The sequence below is a fragment of the Acartia tonsa genome, chromosome 15, assembly GCF_053477335.1.
Source record: "Acartia tonsa isolate MP-2025a chromosome 15, ASM5347733v1, whole genome shotgun sequence".
NCBI classification, from domain to species: domain Eukaryota; kingdom Metazoa; phylum Arthropoda; class Copepoda; order Calanoida; family Acartiidae; genus Acartia; species Acartia tonsa.
The window spans coordinates 4,720,484-4,736,013 of NC_137274.1; the positions used below are offsets into that span (position 1 = coordinate 4,720,484).

The 15,530-nt window shown below is 32.3% G+C and overlaps 2 protein-coding genes across 9 annotated transcripts in view; one reads left to right on the forward strand and one right to left on the reverse strand.

Annotated features, from left to right (window-relative positions):
* The window catches only part of Nedd4 (E3 ubiquitin-protein ligase Nedd4), a 103,217-nt gene that overhangs the window by 12,374 nt on the left and 75,313 nt on the right, over positions 1–15,530 (forward strand). The window lies entirely within an intron of this gene.
* The window catches only part of LOC145307687 (glutamine synthetase 1, mitochondrial-like), a 33,870-nt gene that overhangs the window by 5,749 nt on the left and 12,591 nt on the right, over positions 1–15,530 (reverse strand). For 6 of the 7 annotated variants that reach the window (XM_080150174.1, XM_080150176.1, XM_080150179.1 and 3 more), the window contains 2 exons: positions 15,135–15,414; positions 14,714–14,891 (listed from right to left, as the gene is read on the reverse strand). The exons of the other annotated variant lie outside the window; for it this stretch is intronic. The gene's annotated coding sequence lies outside the window, so the exon portion shown is untranslated. Of the gene's footprint in view, positions 1–14,713; positions 14,892–15,134; positions 15,415–15,530 lie in introns of those variants that run through there. 7 annotated transcript variants of the gene reach the window in all.

Consider the following 15,530-nt stretch of genomic DNA (forward strand, 5'->3'; position numbering starts at 1 on the left):
TAATATTAGGAAATGTAGCATTAATTATACTGTTCATTGCCTCAATTTCATCAGAACACTTTAAATGTGTTATTTTATGAAAAAGTGAAACATCTGAAATTTCTCCATTACCAATTTGAAGCAGCCAATTATCAAATGGTATTTGATTAGCTTCTAATCTCATGTTTTGAGTTAAACTCATTATTTCAAAGTTATTCCATAAATGTGAATTTTTTATTGTTCTGCTTAATATCTGGTTTTTACGTGCTTTAGGTATGACTGGTAAGCATTGTCTAAAATCACCAGATAGTATGATTGTTTTATTACCAAACGGTAAATCATTGTTCATGATGTCTTTGAAGGATCTGTCTATTGCTTCTAAAATTAAGCGATCCATCATTGTAGCTTCATCAATGATTATCAGTTTAGCATTCTGTATATTTTTAGCAACTTTGCTTTGTACAGTTATGTTTAAAACAGTACTTTCGTCAATTGTAAGCGGTACTTTCATTTTATTGTGCAAAGTGCCTCCTAAGTCTAATAGTATTGATGCAATGCCTGTTGTTGCTGATGCAATGGCAATTGCATTTTCTTCACTTAATCTGACAGCTGCAAGGATTGTGTTTAAAAGATATGTTTTTCCACAACCTCCTCTGGCATCAATAAACAAAAGGGTTTGTTCATTGACGCTAATATTATTCATTATTTTTTCAAATATCCTGTTTTGTTCCTGAGTAAAACTTTCTTTTTGTTTTAATGTATTTTGTAAATCTTGAACTGAATATTGTAGTTCTTCTTCCAGTGATATTTGAAATTGTGTAACTCTTTGTAAATTTATGATATCTTCCTCTGTTGGTATGGGAAGATTGTAATTCTCCAATGATTTGTTGAAAACCTGTAAATTATTTAACAGGTCAACTAAGACCAATTGTTTCAATTGATCATCCGTCAAATTAATATTATTGTTTGATGCTTGTTGTTTATAATCGTCTATCCAGTTTTTCCAGTAACTTTCAAATAGTATTTGGGGGCTTGTTGGCTCCCCAAATACCAATATAGTTACAAATAGCCATCTACATGCTGATGGCATCATTAATATGTTTGCTTCTTGAAGAGCATTGTTCCATTCTTGATCATCAAGTAGTAAATCAAGTGCTTTACACACAGATTTGTAATCTGGTAGAAGAACACCATTTACAGTTTTTAAATCTTTAAATGATGTCTTCCCTTTACAAAAAGGGTGTATTAGGAGCATTCTTAAGTAATAAACGTCTCCTGCATTTGGTGTTAGTAATGGTAGTCGACCAAGTGTTAGATATCTTAGATATGAATTTTCGGTTCTTTTTTTCCAACAACGCAACCTGGCATCATAACGGTATTTTTCAGGACATTCCAAATAGGTCACAAACTCATGAGGTTCTAGACTTTTATTAAGTTGAAAGAACTCAGTTAATTCAGTCTTGGTGCGACTAGAATTGGGGAGTAAGTTGATAGTTTCCTCTTCAAAGGTCACTTGTTGCTCATTTTCTAAATGACAACGTAGGTTTTGAATACTTGGATATTGACTAAATATTGGGAATTGAAAGAGACGCCAAGCGGCATCACAACTCCCAATACATCTCATATCTAAGTATTGTTGTATTTCATCTCCTGTTTTTATTGTAATATTTTGTCTGGTTTGTCCCTTATGTATATATTTATATATATACTTTGCACTTTTAGTGCTACAACTGTACTCACAATTAATGTGACAGTTGTAGCGAATACTTAAAAGTGGATTGTAAGGGACAACCATACTATTATCTACATATTTACCTTTATATTCTGCAGTTTCTCCTCCGTTTTGAGGAGATCTGCGCCTATATAATGCATAAGATTCTTCTGGATCAAGATATGAATTTGTTAAAAATGGTTTTGGATAACCAAACTTACAAACATTATTTCGTACACATACATTGTTGATGCAATGATGTGTATTTTGATCCAGAATGAGATTACGAAGCATTATTCTTTGATTGTTTTCTTGCATATTACACTCTGGTGATGGACCAGGTGGAATTTCAGCACAAACAACATTATCTAGGTCATTTGCAGAATGACATCTGTCTTGTTCTTGGATTGTAACCAAAATGTGGGCATGTGGTAAACCTCTTTTTTGGTATTCAATTGTGTGCGTTATGGCGAGAACTTTACCAAAGATCTCGCCATAACGTATATCACGCAGTAATTGGTTCAGTTTTAAATTAAAAACTCGAACCACAATATCTGGTCTGTCTTGTGCAGACATGCCTTGACTCAAATATTGTTTTATTTCTGGCCATGCTGGATTGGTTGTCATGGTTATGAAATATGTAGGGGGTCCATACCTGCGCATTGCACACAGTGCATTTTGCACTTGTGTCAAATGCCAACGTACGGAACCATAAAATGTAGGAGGGAGAATTAATCTTTTTCCTACTCTTTCTACTCCGTCGTTATCCATTAGGTTTTTATATACTTCTGCTCTAAAGCATGTTTGGTTGAAACGGTAAAAGTGGAGATTGTTGTCATCTACCACAATTGCCGCCCAACACAAAAATTCTTGGAATAATCTTCCAAACTTTAGTAAACAGTTATCATTCTCATGATTAAGCATGATCATATATTTATAAAATTCGCAAGGTGTAATATTTGATTTTCTCTTACTAATACAGTTTTCAGCTGATTCAATTCCTATGGACCAACCATGTGTTCCATATGGAAACAGCAATGGAAAGCGCAAGGGCATTGAATGCTTATTACGATTCCTAATTAATTGTTTTGATCCATCTTTGGCAATTAAGACATCATCCTTAGACTCTCTATCTTCATTAGCAAGAAGAATGCTTATTTCTTTAAGATTTGTAAACGGTGTATATCTCCCAACATGTCCTTGATTGGTGGATGCTTTTGAAGATAGAACAATAGTGCCTGTAGTAAAATTACTGTAATCACGCTCAAACATCATTTTGAAATCGTGGACATAAGGGTTTACTAACTTGAGTATATTTATTACTCTTAATGTTAGCTCCCTTATGTCCACTCTATCTAGATCAGAGATGTTACGAGGGTAAAATGTATTAGTGGGTTCATCAAATAGGGCATTTAATGTTGCAAAATCAACAATATACTTATTGATGACTTCTTCATTTATGCCTCCAAATAACTGATGAACCTCACCATTTAAGATAACACCTCCTCCTCTAATTGTTTTTGTTTTAGAACATGATAAGGATGAAAATGCACAAGAGCTATTTATAGTTCTTGCAAATTTCAAAAATTGTTTAGACAATCTATTTTCAGATTTTTGTACTAAATCCTTAATATAAGTGGGTGGATTACGATATTTTTCTATTTCCATACATCTTCCATTTTCACAACACAAGGAAGGTTCTTCTCTGAGAAATTTCAGAGAACCGCAATGGACACATACGTATATCATTGGTCCAATGGAATCAGTTGTACGTGATAGGGGTATTACTTTTTTTTCCCCAGTTAAAATTAATTGTGATTTAAATCCATCTAATCTTTTTACAGATAAAGGTTTTGGACTTCTTGTTGCATTCTTACGAAGAGTTGCATAATCATATATGTATTCATTATTTTCATTTTCAACATTAATATTATCTTCATTTACAAAAGGTTCAGGTATGTTTACTTCAAGTTCTTCAAAATCACTCTCATCTGAACTCCTAAATGTTTGAAAAGGTTTTTTTGTAATATATATTTTATTTATTTATTTCATTTATTGTAACATATTTTATAAATTTATTTGCCTAATTGATATTTCATCCATATAAATATATCTTGTCTTCAATCAGCCACAACTCATCAATATGCTCAGAGTGAGAATCTCTAGACAAAGATCATACAAAAAAAGGGTTGGTTGTCTGCAATTTACTGGTTTTTTACAAAGAATATATTAAATTAATTACCCAAATAATAATTCATTAATATTGTCAACAATTACTGGTCCTCTTGATGTTGATGGTCCTTGTATATTTTGACCAGGAGGCCTTGTTGAACTCCTGATATTTAAATAATGTTATATAATTAATGTTTAATGTTTGCTTATCTTTTGTTATGTGTGAGGTTTTAAAGTATTATTAGGGGGAATACCTTGTCTTTAATTAGGCACAACTAATCACTATGCTCAAAGCAAGAATCTCTAGACAAAGATCATACAAAAAAAGGGTTGGTTGTCTGCTATTCAATGTTTTTTTTCATAAAGAATATATTAAATTAATTACCCAAGTAATAATTCATTATCATTCTGAAGAATTACTGGTTGTCTTGATGTTGATGGTCCTTGTATATTTTGACCTTGTGGTTGAAACTCATTTGAACTACTAAATTTTTAAATTATAATTATATTTTTATATGAATCTTAAATAACATTTTTGATTTAAATAAAACTTATATTCTTGTTTCTATATATTTATATCTGAGTTCTTTTTCACACAAGCATATATAATAATTGTATCTTTACATTCATTAACACTGGTCATTTTTAGACCTTAAGTTTTGGAAAAGTGACAGTTTGAGGTTTTTTTTCTTTTTCCTTTTTATAAAATATTTACCTAATTGATATTTCATCTCTTTTTCTCTTTCTCCCCATTTTTTGTCTGAAACAATTTTTTCTCATTTTTGGTATTTTTTTATATTTTTCATATTTTTTTTGATCCTATGATAGTAGCCCCTGTTGTGTTACTTCTAATTTTAAGAAGCTTCCATATAACTTTGGCATGAGAAATTCTCAGAAGCATAAAATGCAACTGAAGTAGAGTTCTACACTGTGGCTTTTCAGCAAATGCTCCAGGGAACTTCCTATGGTCACAATATTATGTGCCCAGCAATGGAACTTCACAGGATCAAGAAAAAATATTAGGTGATTTTTACAATATATTTTAATATATTTGATTAAATTATACTGTATTATTTTAATTTACATAATACATTATACAATATTGTATTATAGAACAACATACTTTATTGTAATACATTATATTATATTTTTTATTTTATTCATTTCAATATTTAAGTTGGAATTGAATAAAATTTTTGTAATTTAGTTTGAACAAAATATAATATTTTGTTTTTAACTAATTCATTTACATTCTATAAGGTAATAGAATCATTTCTAATAAAGTGTGCATTTAAAATGTTTTTTCTTTTAAATTTGACACTGGTATCAATTTAATAAATATGTTCTTTTCATATTTATTTTTAAATTTTCTTTCAATAGATCTCATTAAATCTCGTTAATGAGCACTTAAGAAATTGATCTTCTTAGTATTTCCGAGTTGATGGTCCGGCCTCAGCCTTATCTAAAGCATCACTCAATAATTGTGTATGTCCTGCAGGAAAAGGATCAACCTCCATCTCATCCTCACTAATTCTATGTTCAACTGTATCCATAGCCTCATATAACACTTCAGTGACAGTTTGTACTCCATAAACTTGAGTATTTAACAGTCGCTGTAATTCTATCTGACTTTGTGTAGTACGAATATCTTGTGATTCATATTCAGCTGGAACAAAATTTGGATTATAATAAATTGGATTATATTCCAAACTTGACCAAGTACGAATAGAAAGTGCTCTTATCGAAGCAGTTTCTTCCATAATTTGGGAAGTAAAATCTTGACTTGTCCAACTATCTATGGAAACTCCTCTTAATTGAGAAGTTTCTTCCATAATTGGCCTAGTCAAGGTGTCAGAATTTTTATTCTGATTTGTTTGTGAAGTAAAATCTTGACTTGTCCAACTATTTATGGAAACTCCTCTTAATTGAGAAGTTTCTTCCATAATTGGCCTAGTCAAGGTGTCAGAATTGTTATTCTGATTTGTTTGTGAAGTTAAATCTTGACTTGTCCAACTATTTATGGAAACTCCTCCTAATGAAGCAGTTTCCTCCATAATTGGCCTAGTCAAATTATGTGAATTCTGATTATTTTCAGAAGTAACATTGCCATTTTCATAATTTGGATAAGAATGGATGGAATTTGCTCCTAGTGAAGCAACTTCTTCCATTCTTGCCATAGTTGTACTATTGTTTTGTAAAGGAGAGGTCCAGTGAATGGATGGAATTTCATCTTAAAAAAAATAAAAGAAAATAAGAAAATGATTGTGACTTATGAAATTTACAGTGTAAAATTAAAATGTGAAAAGAATATTTTCAAAATAGAAAAAAATAATAAATGAGAATTTTGTCAATCTAAAGTTGTTTGGTTCAATATTGATACTTTAATTTTGCAGTAAATTCTACAGATATTAGAGATTGTTGTTGATATTGTTTTTAATAAACTGTTGAAACTGTGTTTATAGATTATGATTTTTGTTTTGTTACTATGTTCAATTTAAATTTTTTAGAAAGATATGATATAAATTACCTTGATCATTTTGTTGTGTACTAGAATGTATTGAATATTCATCTATAAAAGAATACAAAAAATTTTTAATGCAAAACTTTTGAAATGAACATTTATCCTTTAATAAAAGTTATATGTAAAAAAATTATTAAATGTATGTATTTTTTTTTATAATTTTTAAATAGGTTATTCTTTATTATAATTCAGAAATAATGAAGTAGATGCAATATTTGCCAAATGTACCACTTTTCTGCACTACCTCTCTGATTTTGTTCATACTCAAAACTTTGGTACATTGGGTGATTCAAGGATGATTTGTCTTTTGCGGTTTTTGTATGAATAACAAATGATGTGTCTTAAAAAGTTCAACAAAAATGAAGAAATCACACTTACAGGGTGTTTCAAAGTGAAGTTTGACAATCTTTTAGTCCCAGGTGCTCCAAACCGTTATATACCACATATGCCAACAGATAAAACACAGAATGTAAGCCAAAAAATTGATTTTTTCCAAACAGATATTATGGGTATTACGCTTGATATCCAAAATACACTTTTTATTGGACACCCTGTAATAGGTGTATAGGTTTCATGTAAGATTGATGAAAAACTTAAATTTTAAAATTGTGCAAAAAATGGGCTTTTTTTTAATTCTTGTTAGCCACCTTCATAGATAGCTAGATATCTATACATCCAGGGACTATGAAATTTTTTTTTAATTTTTATTTTTTAAAAACATGCACAGGGTGTCCCACAGAGTGTGGTCATAAAACACTATTGCCAAACATACTAGGACACATATTAGAGTAATTTGAAAAAAATAGGCAATTTGGACCAAGTTTTATCACTACAGACGCAAAAATCACACTTACAGGGTGTTTCAAAGTGAAGTTTGACAATCTTTTAGTCCCAGGTGCTCCAAACCGTTATATACCACATATGCCAACAGATAAAACACAGAATTTAAGCCAAAAAAATTTATTTTTTCCAAACAGATATTATGGGTATTACGCTTGATATCCAAAATACACTTTTTATTGGACACCCTGTAATAGGTGTATAGGTTTCATGTAAGATTGATGAAAAACTTAAATTTTAAAATTGTGCAAAAAATGGTTTTTTTTTAAATTCTTGTTAGCCACCTTCATAGATAGCTAGATATCTATACATCCAGGGACTATGAAATTTTTTTTTAATTTTTATTTTTTAAAAACATGCACAGGGTGTCCAACAGAGTGTGGTGATAAAACAGTATTGCCAAACATACTAGGACACATATTAGAGTAATTTGAAAAAAATAGACAATTTGGACCAAGTTTTATCACTACAGACGCAAAAATCACACTTACAGGGTGTTTCAAAGTGAAGTTTGACAATCTTTTAGTCCCAGGTGCTCCAAACCGTTATATACCACATATGCCAACAGTTAAAACACAGAATTTAAGTCAAAAAAATTGATTTTTTCCAAACAGATATTATGGGTATTACGCTTGATATCCAAAATACACTTTTTATTGGACACCCTGTAAAATTAAAGTTTTGGCCTAAATAGCATTATGTGCGCTTTTTACATGAATAAATAATCATTTTGGTGTATAAAATGTATAGGTTTCATGTAAGATTGATGAAAAACTTAAATTTTAAAATTGTGCAAAAAATGGGTGTTTTTTTAATTTTTGTTACCCACATTCATAGATAGCTAGATATCTATACATCCAGGGACTATGAAATTTTTTTTGGCCATCCAGCATCCTTGAAACATGCAATGGACTAAAATTTAGAGTATAAACAAAATCGGAGAGGTAGTGCAGAAAAGTGGTACGTTTGGCAAATAATGCACCAGTAATACATGAAAAGATATTTGTATTACCTTCAATTACTTCAGGTGAAGCTGAATAAAAATTCTGTGAATGTAACCATTCTAAAATATTGTAATATTGTATTAAAAATCTGTTTAGAACTAAGAACTTTAGAAGCTTTAATATTAGAATAATACAGTACTTGACCAGCTTCCTATGTCTAACCTAACCAAAATGAAATCAAAAATGTTTTTGCTAGTTTTTTTATCTCAAATCAGTTAGGTTTGAGCTACAGAAACGTGTAAGTACTCAAAATAATTGTCTCATTTAAACGCATTCAACCACGGTTGTGTTATCTAAATTCGTTCAGTGGTTACCGAGTAATAATGATTTGAAAATTAGGTTACGTTTTTCCTATTTTTGGAAAAGTTGCGTGATTCACTCAACATAGAGAGTTATAGTTTTCACTATAGGCAAGGGGCTATCAATATTAATCAGCAAAAGTAAAAAAACCTGCAAAATTCGAAAATTTAGGTTAGATTAACCGAAATTAAGAAAAATCAGGTTTTTAATTGTACAGGCAATTTCTAGAATGATTTGGCTTTTAAAGATGGCAAATCCCATGTACGTTTTGAGAGCTTTTGGATGGTTTTAATTTTAAACCAATTGGTCCAGTGGTTCGCGCGCTACATTAGTTTAAAGTTTCAAAAGGCTTTTGTCAGGTATTCTACACTTTAATCGGCAAAAATCGGTTTTTAACCGGCGAAAATCAAGCAGCTGATATAAGAATTAGATATGATAAGATTCGCCGCCGTTTTACCGCCGAACGCCGACTGCGGTAGCTGGCAGCTGCCAAATACAGCTGCGGACGCTGAAATTTGTATTTTAATATTTGAAATATAAAATTGACATATAGATTAACATTTATCTTTATATATTATTATTTATCTGCAAAAAAATTTTATTCTAGCTTCAAAAATAAAAGAATTACAGCTGTTTGAAATTTTTAATTAAAAAAGGACCAAAAACAAAGGTTGTGAAATAAAAGGGTGAAGAAAGCGAAAATTGACCTTGACTTACTTAAGGTCGGAAATTCTTCATAACACAGGGGACTTACACAAAAAAATTTAGCCCTCTAGCTCAAATAGGAACTGAGATAACATGGGGGGCGTTGAACGCCCCCCCCCTCCCGACTGATTAAGGTGCGGCAAGGGACCCGACTGAAAGGGTTAAGGTCAGAAATTCATTATAACACAGGGGACTTGCACAAATATATTTTTATCCTTTAGTTCTATTAAATTGAAATAACGTATTTGGCTGTTCCTTTGTTGATTTTGAGCTAAAAATTATAAATACCTTCAACATAACTTGTGTTATGAGAATGCTCTTCTTGGATAGAATATACCCATTCTAAAACAAGGATAACAACATCCATAAAAGCGAAGCATTGAAACGGTAGAACAAACGGACATTAAAACTTGTATGTATCTGAACTGAATAATCAGAATATAAAATATAAGAGTCGAAGCAAAATTTTAAGTACATACTTACATTTTTAGGAATTGATTATAAGGTTGCTTCGCTTATAGTATTGTTCTTTGTTGATCAAGAAACAAATGTAACAAAAACCAGATCAGACGGATAATTAGATAACATAAAAGGGGGATGTGGAAAATAACCATTTTGGCAGGGGGGGGGGGTTTACTCGAGAGCCCTTAGAGCTAGAGGGAGCTAATTTTGGATTTATGCTTCTATGGGGCCAAAGTTACTTTTAAAATTTTCGTCGACCCCCCACCCCGCCCCCAAAATTTTTTTTTTGGGGGGGGGGGCGGGTAAATTATACTATAGGGTGTTTCTCATAAACGATTTGAGATAAATGGAGCAAACCTTAGGATACAAGTTTTGTAGGCCTATATTTGATTTTAGAATTATCATTGACCACCCACCCACCCCCAAACCCCTAATTTGCGGTTGGGGGGCGAGTGAATTATACTATAGGGTGTTTCTCATAAACGACTGGAGATAAATGGAGCAAACCTTAGGATACAAGTTTTGTAGGACTATATTTGATTTTAGAATTATCGTTGACCACCCACCCACCCCCAAACCCCTAATTTGGGGGGGGGGGGCAGATGAATTATACTACAGGGTGTTTCTCATAAACGACTTGAGATAAATGGAGCAAACCTTAGGATACAAGTTTTGTAGGCCTATATTTGATTTTAGAATTATCGTTGACCACCCACCCACCCCCAAACCCCTAATTTGGGGGGGGGGGAAAGCGGGTGAATTATACTATAGGGTGTTTCTCATAAACGACTTGAGATAAATAGAGCAAACCTTAGGATACAAGTTTTGTAGGCCTACACTATGTTCCAGCGAGTAACAAAAAATCGTTTTTTACATTTTGGAAAATACAATTTTAAACAATTGATTAGTAATATACACAAGTTTTTGGAAATATAGCCGAAAGGATTAGCTTTTACTATGAAAAATAAGAATTTTATGTGCAATTATACCAGAGGTATGGAATTAAGTTCCTTTTCATCATTGTAAACTACTATTTTTAAGGTCAACTAAACTACATTTCAAATCATCGTGGACCCTTTATTTTTAAAGCTATTTTTAAGTATTATATATTTTTGGAATCAGTATGAAATAATTTATACGTTTAGCTTTTAAAAGAAGTCAATTCTCCATTTTTTGTTGTAATTGTAGATAATTTTCTTAGCCTACCCGATTTCTGTAAAACAGACAATTTTCTTCTAATGAAAATTTTACGTTTGGTTCCAGATCTTTTAAGACCAAAAAAGTCCAAGCAAAAATCTTAAATGGTGATATTAGATGTATGTATAATATCAGAGAACTTTACCCTGTGTATAGGAAAAAAATAACATGGTCTCAAATGATTCCAAATTGCCTAATTCGGCGAGAAATGCAATAAAAAATTTTTTTTTGGTGGCGGCGGTAAACGGTGGCGGGCGGCGGGAGCAGCGGTTCCGCCGCCGTTTTTTTAAAAGAAACCAATAGTTGGGGTAATTAGTGACCCAGCCAAAAAGATTTCATCCAATTATCTCTAAAACTAAGAAAGTAGCACCCAAAATAAAAGTCGAAACAAAATTGTAAGTATAGGGGGGGGGGGAAATGTGGTGACTCGTCACACGACATACCAGCAATTTTATTTTGGGTGTTACTCCCTTAGTTTTAGAGATAATTGGATGAAATCTTTTGGGCTGGGTCACTAATTACCCCAACTATTTGTATCTTTAAAAAAAAAGGCGACAGGACAGCCGCTCCCGCCGCCCGCCGCCGTTAACCGCTGCCAACAAAAATTTTTTTTTTTACTGCATTTCTCGCCGAATTAGGCAATTTGGAATCATTTGAGACTATGTTATTTTTTTCCTATAGTATAATCCACCCGCTCCCCCCCCCCAAATTAGGGGTTTGGGGGTGGGTGGGTGGTCAACGATAATTCTAAAATCAAATATAGGCCTACAAATTTGTATCCTAAGGTTTGCTCCATTTATCTCAAGTTGTTTATGAGAAACACCCTATAGTATAATTCACCCGCCCCCCCCCCCCCAAATTAAGGGTTTGGGGGTGGGTGGGTGGTCAACGATAATTCTAAAATCAAATATAGGCCTACAAAACTTGTATCCCAAGGTTTGCTCCATTTATCTCAAGTTGTTTATGAGAAACACCCTATAGTATAATTCATCTGCCCCCCCCCCCCCCCCCAAATTAGGTATAATTCATCTGCCCCCCCCCCCAAATTATGGGTTTGGGAGTGGGTGGGTGGTCAACGATAATTCTAAAATCAAATATAGGCTTACAAAACTTGTACCCTAAGGTTTGCTCCATTTATCTCAAGTCGTTATGAGAAACACCCTATAGTATAATTCCCCCCCCCCCCCAAATTAGGGGTTTGGGGGTGGGTGGGTGGTCAACGATAATTCTAAAATCAAATATAGGCCTACAAAACTTGTATCCTAAGGTTTGCTCCATTTATCTAAAGTCGTTTATGAGAAACACCCTATAGTATAATTCACCCTCCCCAAAAAAAATTTGGGGTTTGGGGGTGGGTGGGTGGTCAACGATAATTCTAAAATCAAATATAGGCCTACAAAACTTGTATCCTTAAGTTTGCTCCATTTATCTCCAGTCGTTTATGAGAAACACCCTATAGTATAATTTCCCCCCCCCCTAAATTAGGGGTTTGGGGGTGGGTGGGTGGTCAACGATAATTCTAAAATCAAATATAGGCCTACAAAACTTGTATCTTAAGGTTTGCTCCATTTATCTCCAGTCGTTTATGAGAAACACCCTATAGTATAATTCACCCCCCCCCCCCAAAAATTAGGGGTTTGGGGGTGGGTGGGTGGTCAACGATAATTCTAAAATCAAATATAGGCCTACAAAACTTGTATCCTAAGGTTTGCTCCATTTATCTCAAATCGTTTATGAGAAACACCCTATAGTATAATTTACCCACCCCCCCCCCCAAAAAAAAAAAAAATTTGGGGGGGGGTGGGGGGTCGACGATAATTTTAAAAGTAACTTTGGCCCCATAGAAGCTTAAATCAAAAATTAGCTCCCTCTAGCTCTAAGGGTTCTCGAGTAAACCCCCCCCCCCTGCCCAAATGGTTATTTTCCACATCCCCCTTTTGTTGTTAAAAAATATAAAAATCAACATGTACCGACATTCTGGTAATGATTATAGAGTTGCTTTGCTTTTTAAATTGTACCTAACTACTAAAGGAATCATCATGCTAAGTTTGAAATCCATAGGACAATTCTAACATGCCTAAATTAAGGAATGAAAGCTATCTATCTCGGACAAAAAATCAACATGTTTAAAATGGAAGTACGGACATTCTGGTAATGATTATAAAGTTGCTATGCTTTCTAAATCATACCTAACTACTACAGGAAACATCATACAAAGTTTAAAATTGATGGGACAATTGTAACATGTCTAAATTAATGAATAAAAGCTATCTATCTCGGACGGACGGACGTACGGACGGACAGACCCTAATTATAGGAAAGCTTTGCTTTTAAAAATGTTCAACAATTAATAATTTAAAAATTTTCACACTTATTTCTATTAACTTTTCAACATATTTTCTGTTACATTAAGAATAGACAAAAGTAAACTTAAATAAATAAGCTTGTATTTAAGGAAATGATGTAATTTCTTTTGCTTTAACTCAGAAATGACTTAATTTTTGCTCCTGTTAAGTTCTAATGTGCATTTGGTAAGTACGTCTTGCTTTTTTGGAGGAGCGAAGCTACCCTATTTTTAAGAAATCTATAAACCTTCATAACTTTAGCTAGGAAAGGAATATTTTAACAAAATTAATGTCTATGTAAATATTTCTTCAATGCAAACAAGGTTTGTGTTTTTAGGTAGGCCCAGAATAAGTAAAATAGGACACTTATAAGGCATATTTTAAAATAATTTTTTAACAGATATAAACAACAATAACATAATTTTCAAAACACTTTTGATTTTGTGTTAATACCTTTACTCTGAGTCTAGCTATCTTCACTTAAAGTTTGTATAAGAATATAAACCTAATTAATTATTATTTTAATAAACATAAATGTTTTTTTTGTTGCTTGGAAAAAATTATGTAAAAAATCGGGAAAATCGTCGAAATGTCATTAAAAATAAATATTTTTCAAAAATTTCTTTTCTAGCTGTCCACTTACAGCCATTATTAATTCCTAGGATAGATAAAAGTCGATTTTAAATTGTTTGGATGTCCCGATTTTTTTCAAAATATCCCACTGTGTAATATAAACATTATTATAAATAAGGCGTTATTTGATACTAATGTTGTTCCTTACCTGTTGTGTAGCTGCTGTAGCTGTGAATAGAACTCATTTTATTCTGAAAGAAGAATATTGTAGTAAATTTTAGTAACATATTTGGAATTTTAACCCAAACCTAACTAAACCTCAAGTTAGAAAATTATTTTTTAATTCAATGTCTACGGCCATACCATGCAGTTCTCGTCCGATCACTAAAGTTAAGTAACATTGGGCCAAGTTAGTACTTAGATGGGTGACCGCCTAGGAATACTAGAAAACCTCACACAAGTTTAAAGTATTTTGTAATTCAATGTCTACGACCATAAGTTCGCTTAAAGGTTTCTTGAGAACTTAGCTGCTTTTAAATTAACTATCGGATACAACCCTAGACGCTTCTAGGGGCACTTTAAGAGGACAGACACCAATTAACAATTGAATTTCTTATTAAAAGTTAAAAAAAATGTACGTTTGACATTGAACTATCTTTTTAAAATTTAATTACTCTAGGGAGGGTGGTGGTACCCTCCCCCATAATAGTTTTAAACCTTCCCAGGACATATGAGAATCTACCCTGTTAGGAAGAACCTAATAGGTTCAAAGATTAGCAAGATCCTTTGATACTGACACACAGATCACATACAGACAACATCCTGTTACTTTAAATAAGCATAACCTTTTTTTTGATATAAAGATACACACACAAACATCCCGTTACTTTAGAATAAAGTAACATTTTTTTAAAAAAAACAGTTTATTGAAAAAAAGAAATGCTTAATTCAATTTTTTAAGGTCGGCAGTAACCTCTGCCACACTCACACTCTCAGTCATTTCAATGTCTTTGTGAGTTTTAATATTTCTGGGAACAAATTTTGGTTTGTCTTGAGGTCTGTCATAGGGCTTCTTGTTGTTCCTTAACAAAAAACAAAAAATTTTTCATTTCTAACATTTTTAAAAATTAACTTATTAACTTATTAAACTAAGTCATTTAGTCGCTTGAGGAGGGGGGGGGGGTCAGACAAAATTTTTAGAACTAAACTATATTAATTTCTTTAAGAAATCGGTTTTATGGTACTTCAACGCAACAAAATGGCCAGTATTAACAAAAAAAAGTAAAAGACGAAAAGCTAAAAGAATAGTTTGGATATTAACTTACTTATTGTTTATAGGCACATCAGTCCCATTACCATTATTAATAATGGTAATGGAAGACTTGGAGATTGTATAATTAAAAGTTGTTGACATTTTAATCTAAAAGTAATAGCCTTATATGATATGCTAATATTAGAAATGATTTTAAGTTTAGTAAAAAAGACATAAAATGCAAATTTATTAATTAATACAAATAAAATATATTTGGTGGTCTGCCAGATCACCACCTCAAAACAGAACTATATGTTGTGTAGCTGAGGACCCTTGGTTCTTGGTTCAACTATCTAAAATAAAGAAGTTATTTTAAAGAAACCTGCAAAATGATAGTGTGGGTGTGATGGTCTCAAATGATTCCAAATTGCCTATTTTAAAGTGCCACAAGAGGCCTCTAGGGGCAAAT